The sequence below is a fragment of the Zalophus californianus genome, chromosome 2 (assembly GCF_009762305.2).
Source record: "Zalophus californianus isolate mZalCal1 chromosome 2, mZalCal1.pri.v2, whole genome shotgun sequence".
In the NCBI taxonomy this organism is placed as follows: domain Eukaryota; kingdom Metazoa; phylum Chordata; class Mammalia; order Carnivora; family Otariidae; genus Zalophus; species Zalophus californianus.
The window spans coordinates 23078991-23097847 of NC_045596.1; positions in this window are offsets into that span (position 1 = coordinate 23078991).

Consider the following 18857-nt stretch of genomic DNA (forward strand, 5'->3'; position numbering starts at 1 on the left):
AAAGATTTATTTATTTAATTGAGAGAGAGAGAGAATCCTCAAGCAGACTCCTTGCTGAGCACAGAGCCCAACATGGGGTTCTATCCAAGGACCCAGAGATCATGACCTAAGCGGAAATCAAAAGTTGGTGACTTAACCACCTGAGCCACTCAAGTGCCCCTCTAACTTTAAGTTTTAAGGCATATCTGTTTAAAATTAGAACCAAACTAATTTTAGTAAAGTTTTTGCTTATCAAACAAATATTTATTGAACACCTACCACACTGTAAGCATTAGTCTAGGGATGGACAACAGAGAAGTGAACTTTGTATATGAAATTTTATTTTTTTAAAAGATATTGTCTCTCTAATAGATATCAGCCTGATATGTTAGTATTAAGAGTTAAATGAAAAAAACACATAAAAATCTTAGTACAGTGTCTGGTACACAGTAAAATCTCAGTAAATTCTAGTTGTGGTGGTGGTGTCTGTTATTAAGAATGCAATTTTGGAAAAAATCTTGTGTAGCCAGAACAAACTTATCTCTGGAACAAGAACTACCTGTGGACCTTCAGTTTTTATATTATTTTTTGCTTTTGTTTTTGTTTTATTTTGTGTGTGAATATTTTAAACATTGAGATATAAGACTTGGTACTGTGAAATAAAGATCATTGAACACCAGGTCAAGGACTCTGATTTTACTTAAGATACAATTTTGGTTTCCTAAGCAAACAAATGATATGATAACTTCCATCAAAAAATGTCTATATATTTCATGAGCACCTACCAAGTGTTTATTTATTTTTTATTTTTTATTATGTTCAGTTAGCCAGCATATAATACATCATTAGTTTTGATATAGTGTTCATCTATTCATTGAAAACTACCAAGTGTTTTTCTTTTTCTTTTTCTCTTTCTTTCTTTCTTTCTTTCTTTCTTTCTTTCTTTCTTTCTTTCTTTCTTTCTTTCTTTCTTTCTTTCTTTCTTTTTCTTTCTCTTTTTAAAGATTTTCTTTATTTGACACAGAGAGTGACGGCGAGAGAGGGAACACAAGCAGGGGCAGTGGAAGAGGGAGAAGCAGGCTTCCTGTGTAACAGGGAGCCTGATGCAGGGCTCGATCCCAGGACCCCGGGATCATGACCTGAGCTGAAGGCAGACGCTTAACGACTGAGCCACCTGGGCGCCCCCAAAACTACCAAGTTTTTAAATGAGAGTCTCTGTTTCCTTAATCTCAGGCCACAGTGCCACCAAATCCACATTATTCATCAAGCAGCATCTTACCATCTTTTCCTTATTCTGTCTTGTTCTGAATTGAGTTCAACTTGATGGCATCAGTTCTGATTTTGACTTCTAACTCCCAATTTTCAAAAAAAATTGAAACTACCATGAAAAAATGTATTTGCTTATCCAAGACCTAATAAGTTATCTGTATTCACCTGCAATTTTATTCTGGCCTACCACCATTAGAGAAGTCTTCCTCCTGATGTTTAGGTTAGCAACTCTTCCACCCAAACTCTGCACAGCTCTTCACAATTCTTTTTTTTTTTTTTTAAGATTTTATTTATTTATTTGACAGAGAGAGAGACAGCGAGAGAGGGAACACAAGCAGGGGGAGTGGGAGAGGGAGAAGCAAGCTTTCCACTGAGCAGGGAGCTCGATGCAGGGCTTGATCCCAGGACCCTGGGATCAAGACCTGAGCCAAAGGCAGATGCTTAAAGACTGAACCACCCAGGCACCCCAGCTCTTCACAATTGTTAAGCTGTCATTTATATATATATATATATATATATATATATATATATATATATATATATATAATGCAACTGTTGTATATATATATTCTGTATATATATATTCTTTCCTTAGGCAATTTTATTCACTACAAAGTTTCAAATTATATTTATATATTAATGAATTTTAAATTGTGTCCCCCAGTATGTGCCATTTGTCTTGACTACAAAGCCATAAATGCTCTCCCCACTTAAATATTTGCATTCATTTGATATCTCATAGACTTTACAAACTCATTAAATTCCATATGAAGTCAAGGTCTTTCTTCAAATTTTTCCTGATATGTTTGCTGTCTCAAAGACTGCAATCACCATCTGCACAGATTCCAAACCAGAACATGGATTTACCTTTGACATCTCATGTCCAACTACTCTCTTTCAGGTATCATGACATTTCCTTTACAACAATTTAGCAATTTCATCTGTTCTCCTTTCTTCATTCTGGTCGGCAAAATTCAAAAGATATCTGTACTTTGGTTACTTAATTAAATACTAAACTAAGGGACATTGCAGATAGATTTTAGTTTACTAATCACCGGATCTTAAGACAAGGAGAGTAAACTTGATTATACACATGAGCCAAGGTGGTCACACGAGCCCTTAAAAGCAGAAAGGATGGTAGCAGAGAAGTGTTAAGAGAGATGAGGCAGAAATCTAAGCATGAGGGGTAACTGACCAGCTGTTACTGGCTTTGAAGGGGACCATGAACCAGGGGATATGTGCAGTGCTCTAGAAGCTGAGGACAATTCCTAGAGGACAGTTGGAATGGAAACAGGCACCTCAGGCTTATCACATGGAAATGAATTTTTTTTAAAAAGGTTATTTATTTGTTTATTTATTTGAGAGAGAGAGAATGAGAGCCAGAGAGCACGAGAGGGAAGAGCGTCAGAGGGAGAAGCAGATTCCCTGCTGAGCAGGGAGCCTGATGTGGGACTCAATCCCGGGACTCGAGGATCATGACCTGAGCCGAAGGCATTTGCTTAACCAACTGAGCCACCCAGGCGCCCATGGAAATGAATTTTGCCAAAAATTTGGATGAGCCTGCAAACAGATGATCTCCCAGAACCTCAAGAAAGCCCTGCCAACACTTTGATTTCAGCTTTGTGAACCCAAAATTTAAAGCTAACGGAGCCACTCTGTACACAGACTTCTGACCACGTAAACTGTAAAAAAATAAAGTGGCATTGTTTTATGTTGCTAAATTTGTATAACTTGCTAGGACGGCAATAGAAAAGTAATACAGCACCTCTACATCAAATTTATTGGTAACTTAAGTACATTCAGTGACCACCTATGGTACCCAGTATGAAGACTAAGTTCTTTCAAGTGGATTATAAAGTACTTTATGATCTGGTCCTTGCTTATCTCTTCAATTTATTCTTGTTTATTCCCAGCAACAAATTCCTAATAAATTTGTTCTCCATATTGCTTATAACTCTTCTTTTTTTTTCTTTTTTTTTTAAAGATTTTATTTATTTATTCATGAGAGACAGAGAGAGAGAGAGAGAGAGAGAGAGGCAGAGGGAGAAGCAGGCTCCCAAGGAGCAGGGAGCCCGATGCGGGACTCGATCCCAGGACCCTGGGATCATGACCTGAGCCGAAGGCAGACGCTTAACCATCTGAGCCACCCAGGCGCCCTTCTTTTTTTTTTTCAAAGCCCAACTTTCTGACTTTGAATAGCCAAGTCTATTAATCTTGTGCATACTAATTTATAAATTTTGTGGAAACTTAGAGACTGAGCTAGGCTTAACATTTTTATTAGTGATTGTATAGCCTGTACTTACATCATCATAGTATTTTATCACCCAGAATTATAAATGTCTGTTTACTTATAGTTTCTGTAGACCTATCCCCAGTTCCTGTGAACTGAAAGCTTATGAATTTATTTTCCCATTTATACTGTGAAAGAAACTAACATGGTACTCCAGATGATAATATTCTGGGAAGCAAGGAGCTAGAAAGGTGGAGTTACCAGAGATTACCTTTCTGTGAAAAAAATATTTAAGAGACCTAAGGTACTAGAAAGCACCAGTCATTGGACTCACTGGGCAAATGACGATAGGCTAAAAGTATGATAACTTACACAGGCTGGGAGGCAAAAATGCCTGAGTTAAATCTCAAGTCTATATTAATCACTAGAACAGAGTTTGCATTTTATTTTAATTTTATTGTAAGTAGTTTAAAAGGTGTGTGAGGCTACATAGAGAGTGGTTTGGCAAAGACATGATAGGAGAGTGAATTTATTTCCAAAGTCTCTGAGAGGATGTTGGTGGACTGGTCTAAGATGTTGACCATGGACAAAATAATAATTATTAATAATAATAATAAAAATCTGTATGAAATCAAATGAGTTTACTGATAGTCAAATGAGCTCATTATGGAGAAGAGTAAATCATTGAGGGATTGATGTTCACCATTATTTACCCAACAAATAACATAATGTCCATTACATAGTAGGCACTTGATAATTATTGAGTGAATGAATAAGGGAAGGGATAACAAAATGCTTAGGAGACAAAAAGTGATTTCTTTCATGAAAGGAAATGCATGTCATCCATATTGGCATAAATTATATAAAGCATATTCCCTGTCCCATATTTGGTGCCCAATAAATGTCTATGAAAGGAATGAGTACATTTTCTGCAGAGTTAAATGATACCCCAATTCCAACTATTTCTTCTCACTTTCTATTTTTATGTTTATGTTTTGTATCAAATTTGATTCATAAAATGAAAATACATATATTAGCATGCATTATCCAGCTTCTTTGACACAGTGAGTACTTAATAAAAAAATACAAAATTGAATAACTTTGATGCAGTTCTATTTTCTTTTTGATATTGGTTATATTGATTAATTTTCTCACTTGCTCAGACATCTTTTAAAGCGTGAAAGCTAAAAAACAACGTACTTTGTTATCATAATTCTTATTTTGTTTCCAACTTTTGAGGTCAACAAGAATTCTAAATAAATACTTGAGAGACATTTGAATATTACAATGATTCAAAAACATTTATAATTAAAGTCTAACCTATCTAATTTATTATTCTGAGAATAATGTTAACATTTCTAAAGAGATTGAGAATCATTTTTTCATTAATTTGGTTAAAATAAAAATATAGTTTTATACTTAAATGGACTTAAATACTTTTTCTTGCTATAAGCTTTAAACAAAGACTAAAATTCAAACAATGACTAATTTTACTTATCAGGTAAATGTTCACAATTTTTAGCAATCAGTGGGCTCTAAGTTCTTACTAGCCAATATAAAATATCTAGCTATGTTATCACTTTGCTGTCTTGGGGAATTATCTTATGTGCCCTTTTTTATTACTTACCCTATATACGAACCTGGTTTTGTTCTGACACTAATAATATTATTTGACTTTGTTAAGTATAGTCCATAATTTCCTTGGAGCCATATAAAATATGTTTTGCATACAATATTAAAAAATGAAGTGTTATATGAAATCAAGCATATGAAGTTGATTTAAAAATAAGTCTTTCATTACAGAATATTTTATGCTTTTGTTTAGGAAAAAACAAGAGGATAGATAGAGCTACATTTAGGTCAAGTTTTATTTCTGTTTCTAAATAGGTGAACGTCCCTATCCTCAGTGTAAATCCTAAATTTTGAGCTTTTATAAAGTAGAAGGATTAAACTGAACCGTTCTGAGTACATTAACTTTAGTAGGGCGTTCCAAGTTATTCTTCAGACATGGGGGGAGTAGCAGAACACATAATAATTATGTTAGAGTGGGTCAATGAGATTCTCTCTATTGTTAAACCCCAAGCCCCAAATAGAGTCACAGAAGGCCAAATCACCAAACCGAGGCTTAACACCCAAACTAACTGCAGTTTCAAACTCCCCCAGAAATGTAGTCTTAACTGGTCAGTCAGGCATTTTCTAGTCAGCACCAGTGAAGTAATCTGTTACATGGGCCTTTTTCACTCCCTAAAGGAAGATGTGGTAATCCACCTAATAAGATCCCTTGCTCTTCCCCCAAGGGAAGGTGACCTTGCCTGAAATAATCTTTTATTTTTTTTTGCTAGCTGTCTCTCCTGTTTCTGCTTATAAAATTTCTCCATTTTGTATAGTTCTCATAGCATCTCTCTGCTTGCTAGATGGGATGCTGCCCGATTCATGAATTGCTTAATAAAGCCAATTAGATCTTCAAATTTACTCAGTTGAATTTTGTTTAACACTATCCATTCCTTATTTTCTTCAATAATTATCTAATTTATTTGTCCAACATATTTATTGAATGTCAGTGGTGTTCTAGACATCTGGATTTATACTGCTAGAAATTGTTTATATGGTATGTGTTCTCATGAACTTATTTATCATCTAGTCTGGGGCACAGATGAAAATATGTAAAGACATATTGTAATAGAAGCCACAAAAACTAAAGCTAATAAACTTTTTTTTTTCAGCTTGAATGCCTTTACCTTTTATTTTATACCTACTATTAGCATGCAGTAAACATTTTTTTATTATTATGTTATGTTAATCACCATACATTACATCATTAGTTTTTGATGTAGTGTTCCATGATTCATTATTTGCGTATAACACCCAGTGCTCCATGCAGAACGTGCCCTCTTGAATACTCATCACCAGGCTAACCCATCCCCCAAAAACTGATGTACCTAGGCATTAGGAAACCATCAAATGGTTAAATAGTACCATTCCCCGCCCCCCACTCCCAAGATAGGTCCACCAGGAACCTGGAATTGTGACTTTATTTGGAAAAGGGGTCTTTGCAGACAAAATTAAATTAAAGGTCTCAAGATAAAGTGGCTCCTAAATCTAACAAACATCTTCATAAGAATGGGCAAAGGACAAATCGAGACCAAGATGCACAAAGGAGAAATCCAAGTGAAGGGGAAGGCAGAGATTGGCGTTACATGGCCACAAGTCAAGAAGACTCTGGATCCAACCAGAAGCTGAGAGAGGCAAGGGAGTGTTCTCCCCTAGAAATGTCAGAGGGAGTGCAATCTTGCCAACACCTTGATTTAGGGCTTCTGTCCATTAGAACTGTGAGAAAATAAATTTCTGTTGTTTTAAGCTACCAACTTTGTAGTAATTTGATATGAAAACCCTAGGAAACTAATATAGACTGACATGGTTGTTTCAATTTTATTTGCATTTTTAAAAGATGATGCAAAGATAATTATGGAAGTGTGAAGTCCACGTGGTGGCTATTTCCTTTACCTAGAGCAGGAAGTGTTATGGACTAATACTTGAGATGGAACCGGTAGCAGCAGAGCAGACAGTGTGCAAGGGCAGGATAGTGAAAGGATGAGATCCACATGACTCTCAGAGTGTGTGTTGGAACAGTTGAGTAGATGATGATGCTGTTTACTTAGATGTGAAAGAGAATAGTAGAGGAGAGGGTAGTTTTTATTTAAATATAAAATGGATAGAAGATGAAAAAGAAAAGGAGAAAATTTCCTAGTGAATTTCAGTTAGAAACACACACACACACACACACACACACACACACCTGTGTTCTGAACCTCTCTTTAACCTATATTATTGATGTGGATTACAGTTCCAAATATTAGAAAGTCCCTCACTTAATGGATAAAAATGTTAATACAAGAAGGTTTCTTCCTTAAAGGACTCCCAAGTTGTTTGGGGAGGGAAGCAGCAATCGAAATAAGAGATTCCACAGGATGCTTATAATGCAGAGAGGAGGGAGTTCTCACCTTGCCCTATGGTGGGGTGGTCAGAAGATCAGTAAGGTTCAAGATTTAAGTCATAGTATGGATAAGTCATGTCACCAAGGGAGTGGAGAATGCCTCCTAATAAAGCAGGCATCATATGAAAAACCAGTGATGATAGGAAAGAGCATGCTTTGTTGAAAGTACTTGAGTAATGAATGCATACTAACAGATGTTCAGAGGAAAGCATATGAAGAAGGGGGTGGCTTAGATGGAGGCAAGAAATAGTATCCAATGGTCCTAACATGCTGTACAAAACATTCTGGCTTGTAATTTTGAGATTTGGGAAGCTGCTGAAAAATTCTAAAATGTGCGGTTCAGGATCTGAACAGATTTTCGGTGGTAAGAGATAGTGCAGAGAAGCTACGTTCTGTGTCTGCACAGAGTGTGTTACTCCCCAGAAGAATCTAAAAGTATGTAAATGTCAGCTTCAGTTAGCACAAAGGGATTCTTATTGCTCTATTTGTTTGAGACAAATATACGTACAATAACTGAGGATAGCAGTCCCTTTCTGAGGATAATAGCAGTGTTCTGTAATACTCTTCTGTTTTCATGCTCCAAAATAATGAACATGGATAAAAGTAGAAGAATCCAAAACATTTTTTTTTTTTTAGGATTACCTCAGGAGGAGGGAAGAGCTTTAAACTTGAAGGAAACATCATCAGTAAGAGCATCTAAATCCAAGTTTTAAAATCCAGAGTCCCCCCCACCCCTGATAATTTGGATTGTTGAGCTGTGTCACAGGTATAGAAGGACAATCTTCCATAAGGATTTTAAAATGTTCTTTTACCCCCAAATAAAAAAAAAACTGTTTTTTGTTCTTTGGGCTATATAGCATTATTTAATTAAATAAGGCTTCATGAGTTTCTACTAGGTATAAATAGTCTTCTAAATTGTGAGTCACAAAGATGATAAAGACTGTACTTAGTTTTCAGTAGTTCAGATCTAAGGAGTGGAAAAAATATAGCTCTTAATTCTCAGACTATAATAGAGCATATGGAAGAAATTCAAATAATAGTAAATGTTGGTGGGGAAAGGATGGTGCTAATTATGGCCAATGGGATCTGAGGAGACTCCGTGGAGGAGGAAGAATTAGTGGGAAATCTTTAGGACTGTGTGGAACTGGGGGGGGGGGTGGCGGTACACAGCATCTTTTAGATCAAGGGATCTCTGAATGCCAAGGCAATTGTGCTGAGAATCTGTAAGATTTTTTTGAGCATGTTAAGTGGCGTCAGCATTTCTCTTTCCATAACATGTGCTCTTGGCGGTGCTTACAGTATGTCCGAGTGCTGATGCTGGAATAAATCATATTGAGTCACAATCCCTTTTACATTTGCTAGCCCCTCCCTTCACCTATTTTCTTTTTTGCCTTTACCTATGTCTTATTTGTAATGCACTCATTTACTCTTCATTGGATTGAAGGGTTTTGTTGCAAGTTATCGATACCACATATTTAAATAATTTAAAGAGAATTTATTGGATTATATTACTAAAACATTCAGAGGAATGGGAGGCTTTGAGCTATGTTTTTTTATCTCCTTGTTCAAATTATACTAATCTCTTTTTATGTTTCTTAGCTCATCCTCCTTGATGTGGATGCTAATCCTCTATTAACTTTCTCTTCATGGTCTAAAATTGTTCCCTTAGGTCTCACCTCTAAATACTTCCACATTCAATGGATGCTTCCAGGTTTATATTTCACTGATAGAGCTTCATTTCTCCTGACATCAAGGAAAACCTCCAACTTTTTTTCTGAGTAGATCAGTTTAGATCAGGGCTCTTCCCTGAACCAATTCTTGGGGTTAGAAAGATGAAATTAGATCAGGGTTTTCAACATCTATACTACTGGCATTTTGGCCAGATAATTCTTTGTTGAGGAGAGGGATGATTCTCTGCATTATAGATGTATGGTAACATCCCGAGATTCTACCCACTAGATGCCAGTAACAACCCACATTACCACCTGTCCCCTCACAAAAATGTCTCTAGGTATTGCTGAATACCTGGAGGGGAAAAATGTTCTGGTCAAGAACCACTAGATTAGGCTGAGGGAGTTAGGTCTGAACTCTAAATCAGGGGTAGAGCAAGAGTCCCCTGAAGCCAGATCCTGGGAAGAAAATGGTATAGTTAGATTGTACTTGGATGGGAGCAAAGACACTAGTAGTCAACTAATTAATCAACTAACTTTTTTCTCATTTAGTCATTGAACATATATGAATTACAAATCTATTATATGTGTGATAATATGATAGGAAATGTGAAGAGCGGGATAAGTCTGGAGTCTATGCCTCGATGGCACTATTGTCAAATCACAGCCTATTACTCAAGTTATAACCCTTTTGGGATTTTAAAATAACACTTGTCCTTAGAGCTTTCCATGCATAACTCTGGCATAACTCAACATACTCTGTAATCATTGATTTATTTCTCTGCTTTATTCCTACTACATCATAATCTCTTTGAGAGCAGGTATTATTTATCCGTGCTACATACCACCAGTGCCTAGTACAAACTAGGCTCTCATTAGATGTTTTATGAAAGAAGGGAGCTCTTTTTTATTCAATAATTACCATTCTCATTAATGCCAACTATTCTTGATATAGAATCTCTATATCTTGATAATTATTTCTTTGTTGTAAAATCTGATGATTAATAGTAACATACCCTATCTTATATTCTTGTTTACAATTTGGTTTTACATAAGCTGTGGTAAAATATGGACAAGAAAGAATTATGAGCTCCCATACAGCTGCCATAAATTGATCTAATAGATACTATGCCAAAGCTTCATCTGACATGATCGTAATTTATATTAGTCAACTATCATGGCTTTCATAGCACTTATGCATAATAAGACATAATTTGGATGTATATATATGTATATATATTTTCCCTCACTGTAACTTAGTATCTAAAATAATGTATCACATAGATGATATACAATTCCTCTTGGTAGCTGTATGAATTGATAATAGCACATGGTAGATAAGAATGAACTAGTATTAGGAAATTTGGTAATATAGGAAAGAGACAAAGAAAATTTCTAAGACAGGGAAGGCAGTGCTTTATTCCAAGGATAGCAGGTAGAATCAGAGAGAGCCTGCATATCTTGGATGCAACTAAACTAGCAGTACAAGGCCTAGAAATCAATATAGATAACGCTGACCCTATTCCTATGTCTTAAAATTTGGTCTAGCCCCTACCTAACAAGCTACCAGTATCCAATAAATACAGTCTGTAAATTATAAATATTATACTTGGTCCCCAACAACAAAATCTGAACCCCTCACTGTGCATATCAGTCTTGTTTCTTATCTGGGCTATTTGACTCTGCATGTATGATTTGATTTCCTGATTTGGTCTCCATGCATGTCCCTCCATGATGTTCCATCATTATCGTTACCATGCATCAAGTGTTATATGCTAATAAAGATGCTCAATTCATTACTTATGATTATTACCCTTAATCCTCACAACACTTTGAGATTGTCACTCATTCCTCATGTGGTAGGCAGAATGCTAACATGGTCTTCAACATTTCCTGCTTCTACTGTAAATGTCCTGCATAATACCTGGAGCTGTGAATAGGATGCATTTTATTTCTTTTTTAAAAATTGTTTTTAAGATTTTATTTATTTGTCAGAGAGAGAGAGAGAGCACAAGCTGCAGGCAGAGGGAGAAGCAGTCTCCCCGCTTAGCAAGGAGCCCCATGCGGGACTGGATCCCAGGCCCCGGGATCATGACCTGAGCCCAAGGCAGACACTTGACCAACTGAGCCACCCAGGTGTCCCGCATTTTATTTCTGTGGCCAGGTTATATAATGTGGGCTTTCATGTAACTTTAAGAAAGGGAGATTATTCAAGTGAGCCTGATTTAATCTCATCACCACTTAAGAACAAAAGAGATTTCTTTTACTGGTCAAGAAGTCAGAAATAGCTGACTGGACGGCCTGGAGGAAAGCAAACATCCATGTTGCAAACTTCCCAGGGAAGAGATAGTAGCTAAGAGTAGTGCCCAGATGAGAGTTGTGGGGGAAAATAAGGACTCCAGTCCTCTAATTGAAAGGAATTGATGTCTACCAACCATAAGAATGAACTTGGAAACAGATTTGGGTTTTTTTTGCTCTCAGTCTCTAAGTGAAAAACCAGCCCAACTGACACCTTATTTGCATTCTTGAGCAGAAAAACCAGCCTGTTGGGACTTCTGACCTGTAGAACTATGAGCTAATAAATAGATGTTGTTTCTAGCCATTAAATTTATGGTATTTTGTTACACAGCAGTGGTCAACCAATGCTTTTCATATGTACTTCACATAGCTATCAACTAGGTGAGAAATACAGTGATTGCTATAGCCTAATCAGTAAAAGTATGTGCTTTGGAAAGGGGCTCTCTGGGTTTGAATTCTAACTCTGCCATTTGCTAGCAATGTGACTTTGAGAGAACTGTGTAATCACTCTAAAACTTCAATTCCTCACTTGAAAATGTAGATAATGGCAAGATATACCCCATAGAATTGTTAAAAAGATTAAGACAGATGGAGGAAGTAAAGCTTCTAATTTGGTGACCAGGCTTATTTACATGTTCAATATATATAGTAGTCGCCCCTTGTAGGGGATGGGGGGAATATGTTACAAGGCCCCCAGTGGATTCCTAAAACTGTGGGTAGTATCAAAACTTAATATATACTGTTTTTTCCTATGTATATATACCTATGATAAAGTTGAATTTTGTTTTTTTTTAAGATTTATTTATTTATTTGTGAGGGAGAGTGTGTGAGTGGGGGTGGGAGGCAGAGGAAGAGGGAAAGCAGACTCCCCACTGAGTGTGGAGCCCAACTCTGGGCTTGATCTCAAGACCTTGAGATCATGACCTAAGCCGAAACCAAGAGTCGGACGCTTAACTGACTGAGCCACCCAGGCGCCCAGATAAAGTTTAATTTTAAATTAGGCATATTAAGGGATTAACAAGTTAGGCACATTAAGAGATTTATTATTAACTAATAATAAAATAGAACAATTCTAACTATACACTGTAATAAAAGTTATGTTAATGTAATCTTTCTCTCTCTCAAAATATCTCTTTGTATTCACCCTTCTTATTGGACTGTACTCACCCCTTCCTGCAATGATTGAGATGATAAAATGCCTATGTGATGAGAAGTGTAGTGAATGACGTAGCATGATGAAGGTTAGGCTGCTTTGGCATTCTAATAATACTTCAGAGGGAGGATCATCTGCTTCCAGGCAGACAACTGAAATGCATAATGTCAACCTGGGATTAATGGTGGGGAAGGGGACTGCTGTACTAGCTAGCCTTTTTTACCACAATGTCATAAATCGAACATTCAGGGCTTGGAGAGGTAAGACATTTAACTAAAGTTGCAAACTTCCTAAGTTGTGAATCAGGTTTCCCACTCAAACTTGCAGTTCCCCAATCTCTGTACCTACCCCTACAGAATGAGTCCACTGTCCTCCAACACTCCCCTTGCAAGAGGATCATGTCTGTCTATTCTCAGACTGTCTTGGCTTCTCACTCCTGTAGAAACTAACCTTTCCAATAGTGGAGAGGACATCTCACCAATCTAGAGGAAACCTAGATCAGAAAATATTATCAATCCAGGTCCTTTCCATAATTCATCATGTTTTTAGAACTTTAGATATCTAATAGAACAGATATCCCTTTCAAACATCCTCTGAAAAAATGCAGTGGGAATCTTCTGTTTTCTCCATTTTTTGGCTAGGACTCTGGGGACAAGTGTTGTTACGTGTTCCTGAACTTTTCTCCTTCCCTTACTTGCTAACCTTTATCTGCCCTAAGGAAGTATTAGCAATTAGAACCTACCTACCCCCACCCCCACCCCAGGTATCATCAGCTCCTTCCTGCAGCAGAACTCGGGGAGCCTAACAGACCAGCTCTAGGTGTACAGATCACTAAGAAGTAGCTCAATCCTGTAACTTGTCCCCACCTGCAGTAATTCATGGAGGAGGTTATATTTACTCATCTAAAACTCTTTAAAACCCTTCTCCATGGTTAATGAAGCCCGAGAAGGATGGTGGAGTCATTATTACACATCACAGTATTACTCATCATTACACATCACTGGTAATAACTAAGTAAGAAGAGAACAAACATTACTAAAGAAGTCAGGTTTTTACAATTCCGTATACCCAAAAGTAATTCTACAATGGAAATTTGGCCACTACAAGGTCTCTGAACAGGCAGATTTTTCTCCCCAGCTTACAGACTGTGCAGTGAGGAAAATATGGACAAATCGATTGGGTTAGAAAGATAATCGTCTGGTACAAAAGTAATTGCCAAAAGTTAATGCATTTAGAGCGCTCTAGTAGAGGAGAAATAGCCTCAGGCTACAACAACTGGCTTCTGCAAGTTCTATTTCACTTCAATAATTATTTCAAGAAACAAATGAAGTCTTATTTATTGGCAGTAGGACATGGATCCTTGGTGATCACTGGTGAAAAGAGAAACTGTGAAATTAATGTGTACAAAGCAAAACAGCACTCAGTCCAGCAAAGCTGTCCTGTGAATTTCAGTTGGTATTTTGGCAAGTGATGATCACCCCCAGGTCATTTGAATGCTGAAGCTAGTGCTTGGTTCGTTTCCACAGCAGTCTACCAGATGGGTATTTCATGTTTACCACGCATTGATCTAGAACATACAACAAGTGTTATTATCCGTGATGTTTAATGATGAGGCTATCAGCTAAGGGAAAAAAGCGTAAAAATCACTTAACCTCCATCAAAATTATTACTCTAATAAAATTATCTGATATCTTAATAAGAAAACCATTCATTAAGAGTTTAGAATTATTTATTGCATTTTTTTTCTGGAGGTTCCTAGATACAAATAAAGAAGACAATCATTCTGAAACTATCATCAGCATGCAAAACATGACTTCACAGATATGAAGAAAAAATATGTAAAATGTTAAGCTGTCCTAGCCTAAAGACATAAAAGTGTTTTCCTTTTCTCTTCAACTATTTTCTTTTAGAATGGTACACAGTAGTATAAAAACCATCACCATATAAACATTTGAAAAAATGATTCTAGGTGTTGTGGGGAAGGAAAGTCTCTATTTCTATTATCTATTTCTTTGGTGTAAATGTCCCCACCATGGCCAATTTAAAGTTATTAACATGACATCACTGAAAAAAGAATTGGAAAGAGATGCCCACAATCAGCACATCTGAGCCGTAGGAGCTGGCTCCAGCACACCACTGGTTTTACATTTCTGTATCACAAGATCTCAGGAGCAAATGCCCTGAGAAAAATGACTCAAAGCATTGTGTTTCCTTTGATTTTTCATATATTGGTATTACTATTATTTTTATTTACTTGTCTGCATTTTTTCTTTAGAAAGGAAGATTTTTTCCGTTGGTTTATTCATACCCACAGTAACAGAATTCCTAGATAAAAGGGTTCAATAAACATTTTTAAAAGAATTTCCCTGAATTATCTCATCTCACTGGCCCCCAAGACTCCCAAACAAGAGCATAATGAAAACACATTTTCAAGTGCCCAGAGTTTGTCAACACTTTAAGGAAAATCTCAACCTGCTGTAGGTACCTCTCTCCTTTAATTGCCAGACTGCCCTTACATTTTCTTGGCAACTGAACACAAAGCAGTTATTCTCAAGGATATGTAGGAGCATGCCAAAGCCCATAACCATATTTTGCATGTTTATTAGGAGATACTTTATCGCTTTTCATCTAAAAACAACTCAGAGAGTCATGTATCCTTTCACAAACAAACAAAAAAGGAGTTCTTTTCCCAAGGGTATAAAGTTAGTCAACAGTGGACCTGGGAGTGAGATGCACACTTTGGTGTATATTACACATTTCAAAGACATGAATTAAATTTAAAATCTGAATACTATATTTATTTTTATTTTTATATATTTTTTAATCTATCTCACTCCCTCTGTCCTCTCTCTATTCCTGTCTCTTCCTACATAAGCTATCTCCCTCCAAAAATGTGTTCCTCATTTTTTTTGCATTTATTATAACACATAAAAAAAAAACTTTTTCAAAAGACTTTAAAGACTGGGGATCAACACACCCTCAGGCTAGGAGATGCTCCTTCTCATCATCTGGCTGCCTGGTATTCGTTGTCTCTCCTTTTGGGGAACAGTCATCCTCCAATGCATGGCGCTGTGATGGTCTGTAAGTCAAAGGGAAACACATGGGGTGGTCAGATAACAAAAGCATGACCAATCAGGCTCTCTCCCATGGGGACTGTAGAGAAATAGCCCTGGAAGCAGTAAGACACTCCCAGCGAAACAGCATTTAACTAAGCCATTAAAGGCAGACACAGCAGACACCAAGTCAGACATCCCAGCCTCCTCATTTCTGTTAATCCCTATAAATCAAGGCAAGGCACCTGGCCCTGCACTTCTGATTTCCTCCCATGCAACAGGAGACACCTGCCACGATTCGTGTGCACCCCACACCATGCAAACATCCCATGGGCCGCTGCCCTAGAACCACACTCTGTCTCCCTCCTTCTCCCCCTACTTCTCACTGGTGGTGAGTCCCTTGACCCGGAAGCTCTGATCATTCAGGAACTTCCATATTCCTGAGGAATAAAACACTAAATTCTTTGCGACCCTGTCACTGGTAACGGTGTTTTCTGACACTGGCACCTTTAAAGTGGGGCGATGACAGGCTCTGGAGGCAGGCAGAGGTAGGACAGTAACAAGAACCTTGAATCTTGAGGGGACGCATGAGAGAAGCAGTTGGAGTTTATTCAATTTAGCAGGAGAATTGAAAGGATATTCTTGAATAGTCTCTATTACCATGACTGCTGGGTTTCGCACTTCTCTGGGCCTGGCCCCTCCCCCTTCCATTTGATCCTGTGCATTCCCCCAAAGTTCTGATAAATTTTCTTTATAGATAATTAGTCAAAATTAGACTAATGTTGCAACCAAAAAATTATAAATGATATAAATGATACAGTGAATTTAATGAATCTAGTCCTTTATTTGGAAAAGAAAAAACACAAAATGCAAAATAAAACTCTCTCTGAACTCCCCCAACACACACACAATACATGTACATTCACATGTGCTCACACACCCATACACACATCTGAACACCTCGCCCAAGGCAAAAGATGTTTCTATTAATCCATGAAGATCTATGCAGTTCACTCATTGCCTTTCCAGCCTCTTGTTTTTTGTTTTGTTTTGTTTTTCTCTACATTTATTCAAGAGAGACATTGTCTCCCTCCCTAGCTCCCATGGTTCTGATCAGTATTCTGTATTTGGACTTTGCTTTAAGGATAATAGTAAAAATAACCAACATTTATTTAATGCTGACTGTGTGCCAGACACTGTTCTAAGAACTTTATGTTTATGCTTGTATTTCTTCCTCAGAGCAGGCATTGTTTTTATCATCCCATTATGCAAATGAGAATACCAAGTTCAAAGTAAGTAACTTGCCCAGAGTTTCACAGTTAGTATGGCAAAAACAAAACTTGAGTCGGTGTCACTCATTTTATCATTCCTTATATTTCATATAACTTGTATTTTCACACTTTACTGATATGATGCTTGTTACCAAGCGGTAGATTGTAAAATTCGCTGGTTCTTGTGAAAGAATTCAGTGGAAAGACTGGATAGAGAGTTAAAGCAGCAAAGGTAATATTTTAGCAAAGCGAAAGTACACTCCAGAGCGGCTTGACTGGACGGAAAGTAGCAGCCGGCAGAATTCTGCCTTGTGTTTTTTTACGGGGGTCTATTTGGTCTCCTCCTTCCCATGTTTTCGGTATCACACCACCTTCTGGATCCGCCCTGGTTTCTTGCCCCCCAACCTTTTCCACCTATTTGCATCCTCGATCTTCCCAGGAGCGCCTAAGCAAAACCCACCGGGAGGGGTTGGGTGGGGGCCGCGGGTGAGTGCAATGCAAATGATATTATAATGATATTATAATAGCCTCGGGGTTATTAGTGGACAGGGTTTTCCTTAAGTGCATACGCTTCAAAGTTGGGAAAGTCCCTGTGGCCCTTATGTCTTGCTTATCAAACTGTGCTAAACTGCAAAAGGGATTGGTCTAAGGGAGAAGGGGAGGTCTTTGGATGGAGACTGGGGGGTTCCTGGCTATTGCCCATCTGTCATCCTTCTTTCTCGCCTCCTGCTCACCTAACTGCCTACTCCAGCGTTGCTCTCAAGCTGTCCGCCCTGGAACCAGGGAGTGTGTCTCAGACATTAGTGCCTGGCAGAGTGCTAAGCCTATGTAAATGTAAATGTAAATGTAAATGTCTGTTAAATAATTTCTTACAGTGTTCAAAAGAGATAACTTGAATTTTTCACTTTTCAATAAACTATTTTGACATAATTTCAACATAGGCTGTTTCTTTCAACGCAGGTAAAAATTTTAGTTATCAATTGCCAAGAAAGATTCTGAAAAAACACAGAAGCAGCAGTTCTGACAAGCACTCAGTGACTACATTACATAAACCCATAAGTGAAGGAGTTTAACTATCTGCATGAAAGAGAAAAGGGCAAAGGGATTTGAAGATCATCAGCTGATAATCAGAGACAGGAAAGCTCTAGAGAAGGCATTATTGAAAAATATCAACCACCAACAAAATATGCTCCAAAGTACATATATAAGACAGAGTTAATTGTTCCATTTCTATCAGCAACTAAGGAAATGTGATCTTGTATTTTCAATTCAACCCTTCAGACTTCGTATACTTCTGGGAAAGTTAACGTCCCATTGCCTAATATAGCAGGACACTATGGAGATTTTTCTTAAAAAATAAATTGTATCTCAGTGGTAGGAAAAGAATGTCGATGGTAAAATAGACCCGTTATCTAAGAAAAAGCAAATGTCCCTCTAGGTACAACACTGCTCCATGGGCTCCGGGAGACAAGGTGATATGAACAGACAGAGACTGGAAAATGCGACAGGCAGGGCTGGCTTTAGGCACTTGCCTTGCTGAGGGAGCCCACACGGCAGCCAACTCCCCGAGCATCATTTCAGCCACTCGTTTATTGTAACCTGGGCTCCGAGTGTGATGTGTATCAATAAAATTCCAGCAATGTACCCATGGAAAAGTGCTCATTTCTCTCTCACCTGAAGCAGTGGAGCCCCATGAGCTCACACGGGGTCCTCCTAAAGCCAAAAAGAAGTAATGAAGTTAGTAATGGAAGCAATTAAGAAGTGGTAAGGCGACTTACATCTGTCACAGTCCAGATATCACGAACTATGTATATTTAAATATCTAGACACAGATCTTAGTCCCTTACCTATGGATAATGAGACTTCATGCTCTCCAGCCATTTTCACTCTTCAAAATGATGTGCATTCCAGGCTTTTTGGTGTCGTGGTGGATTTACAAT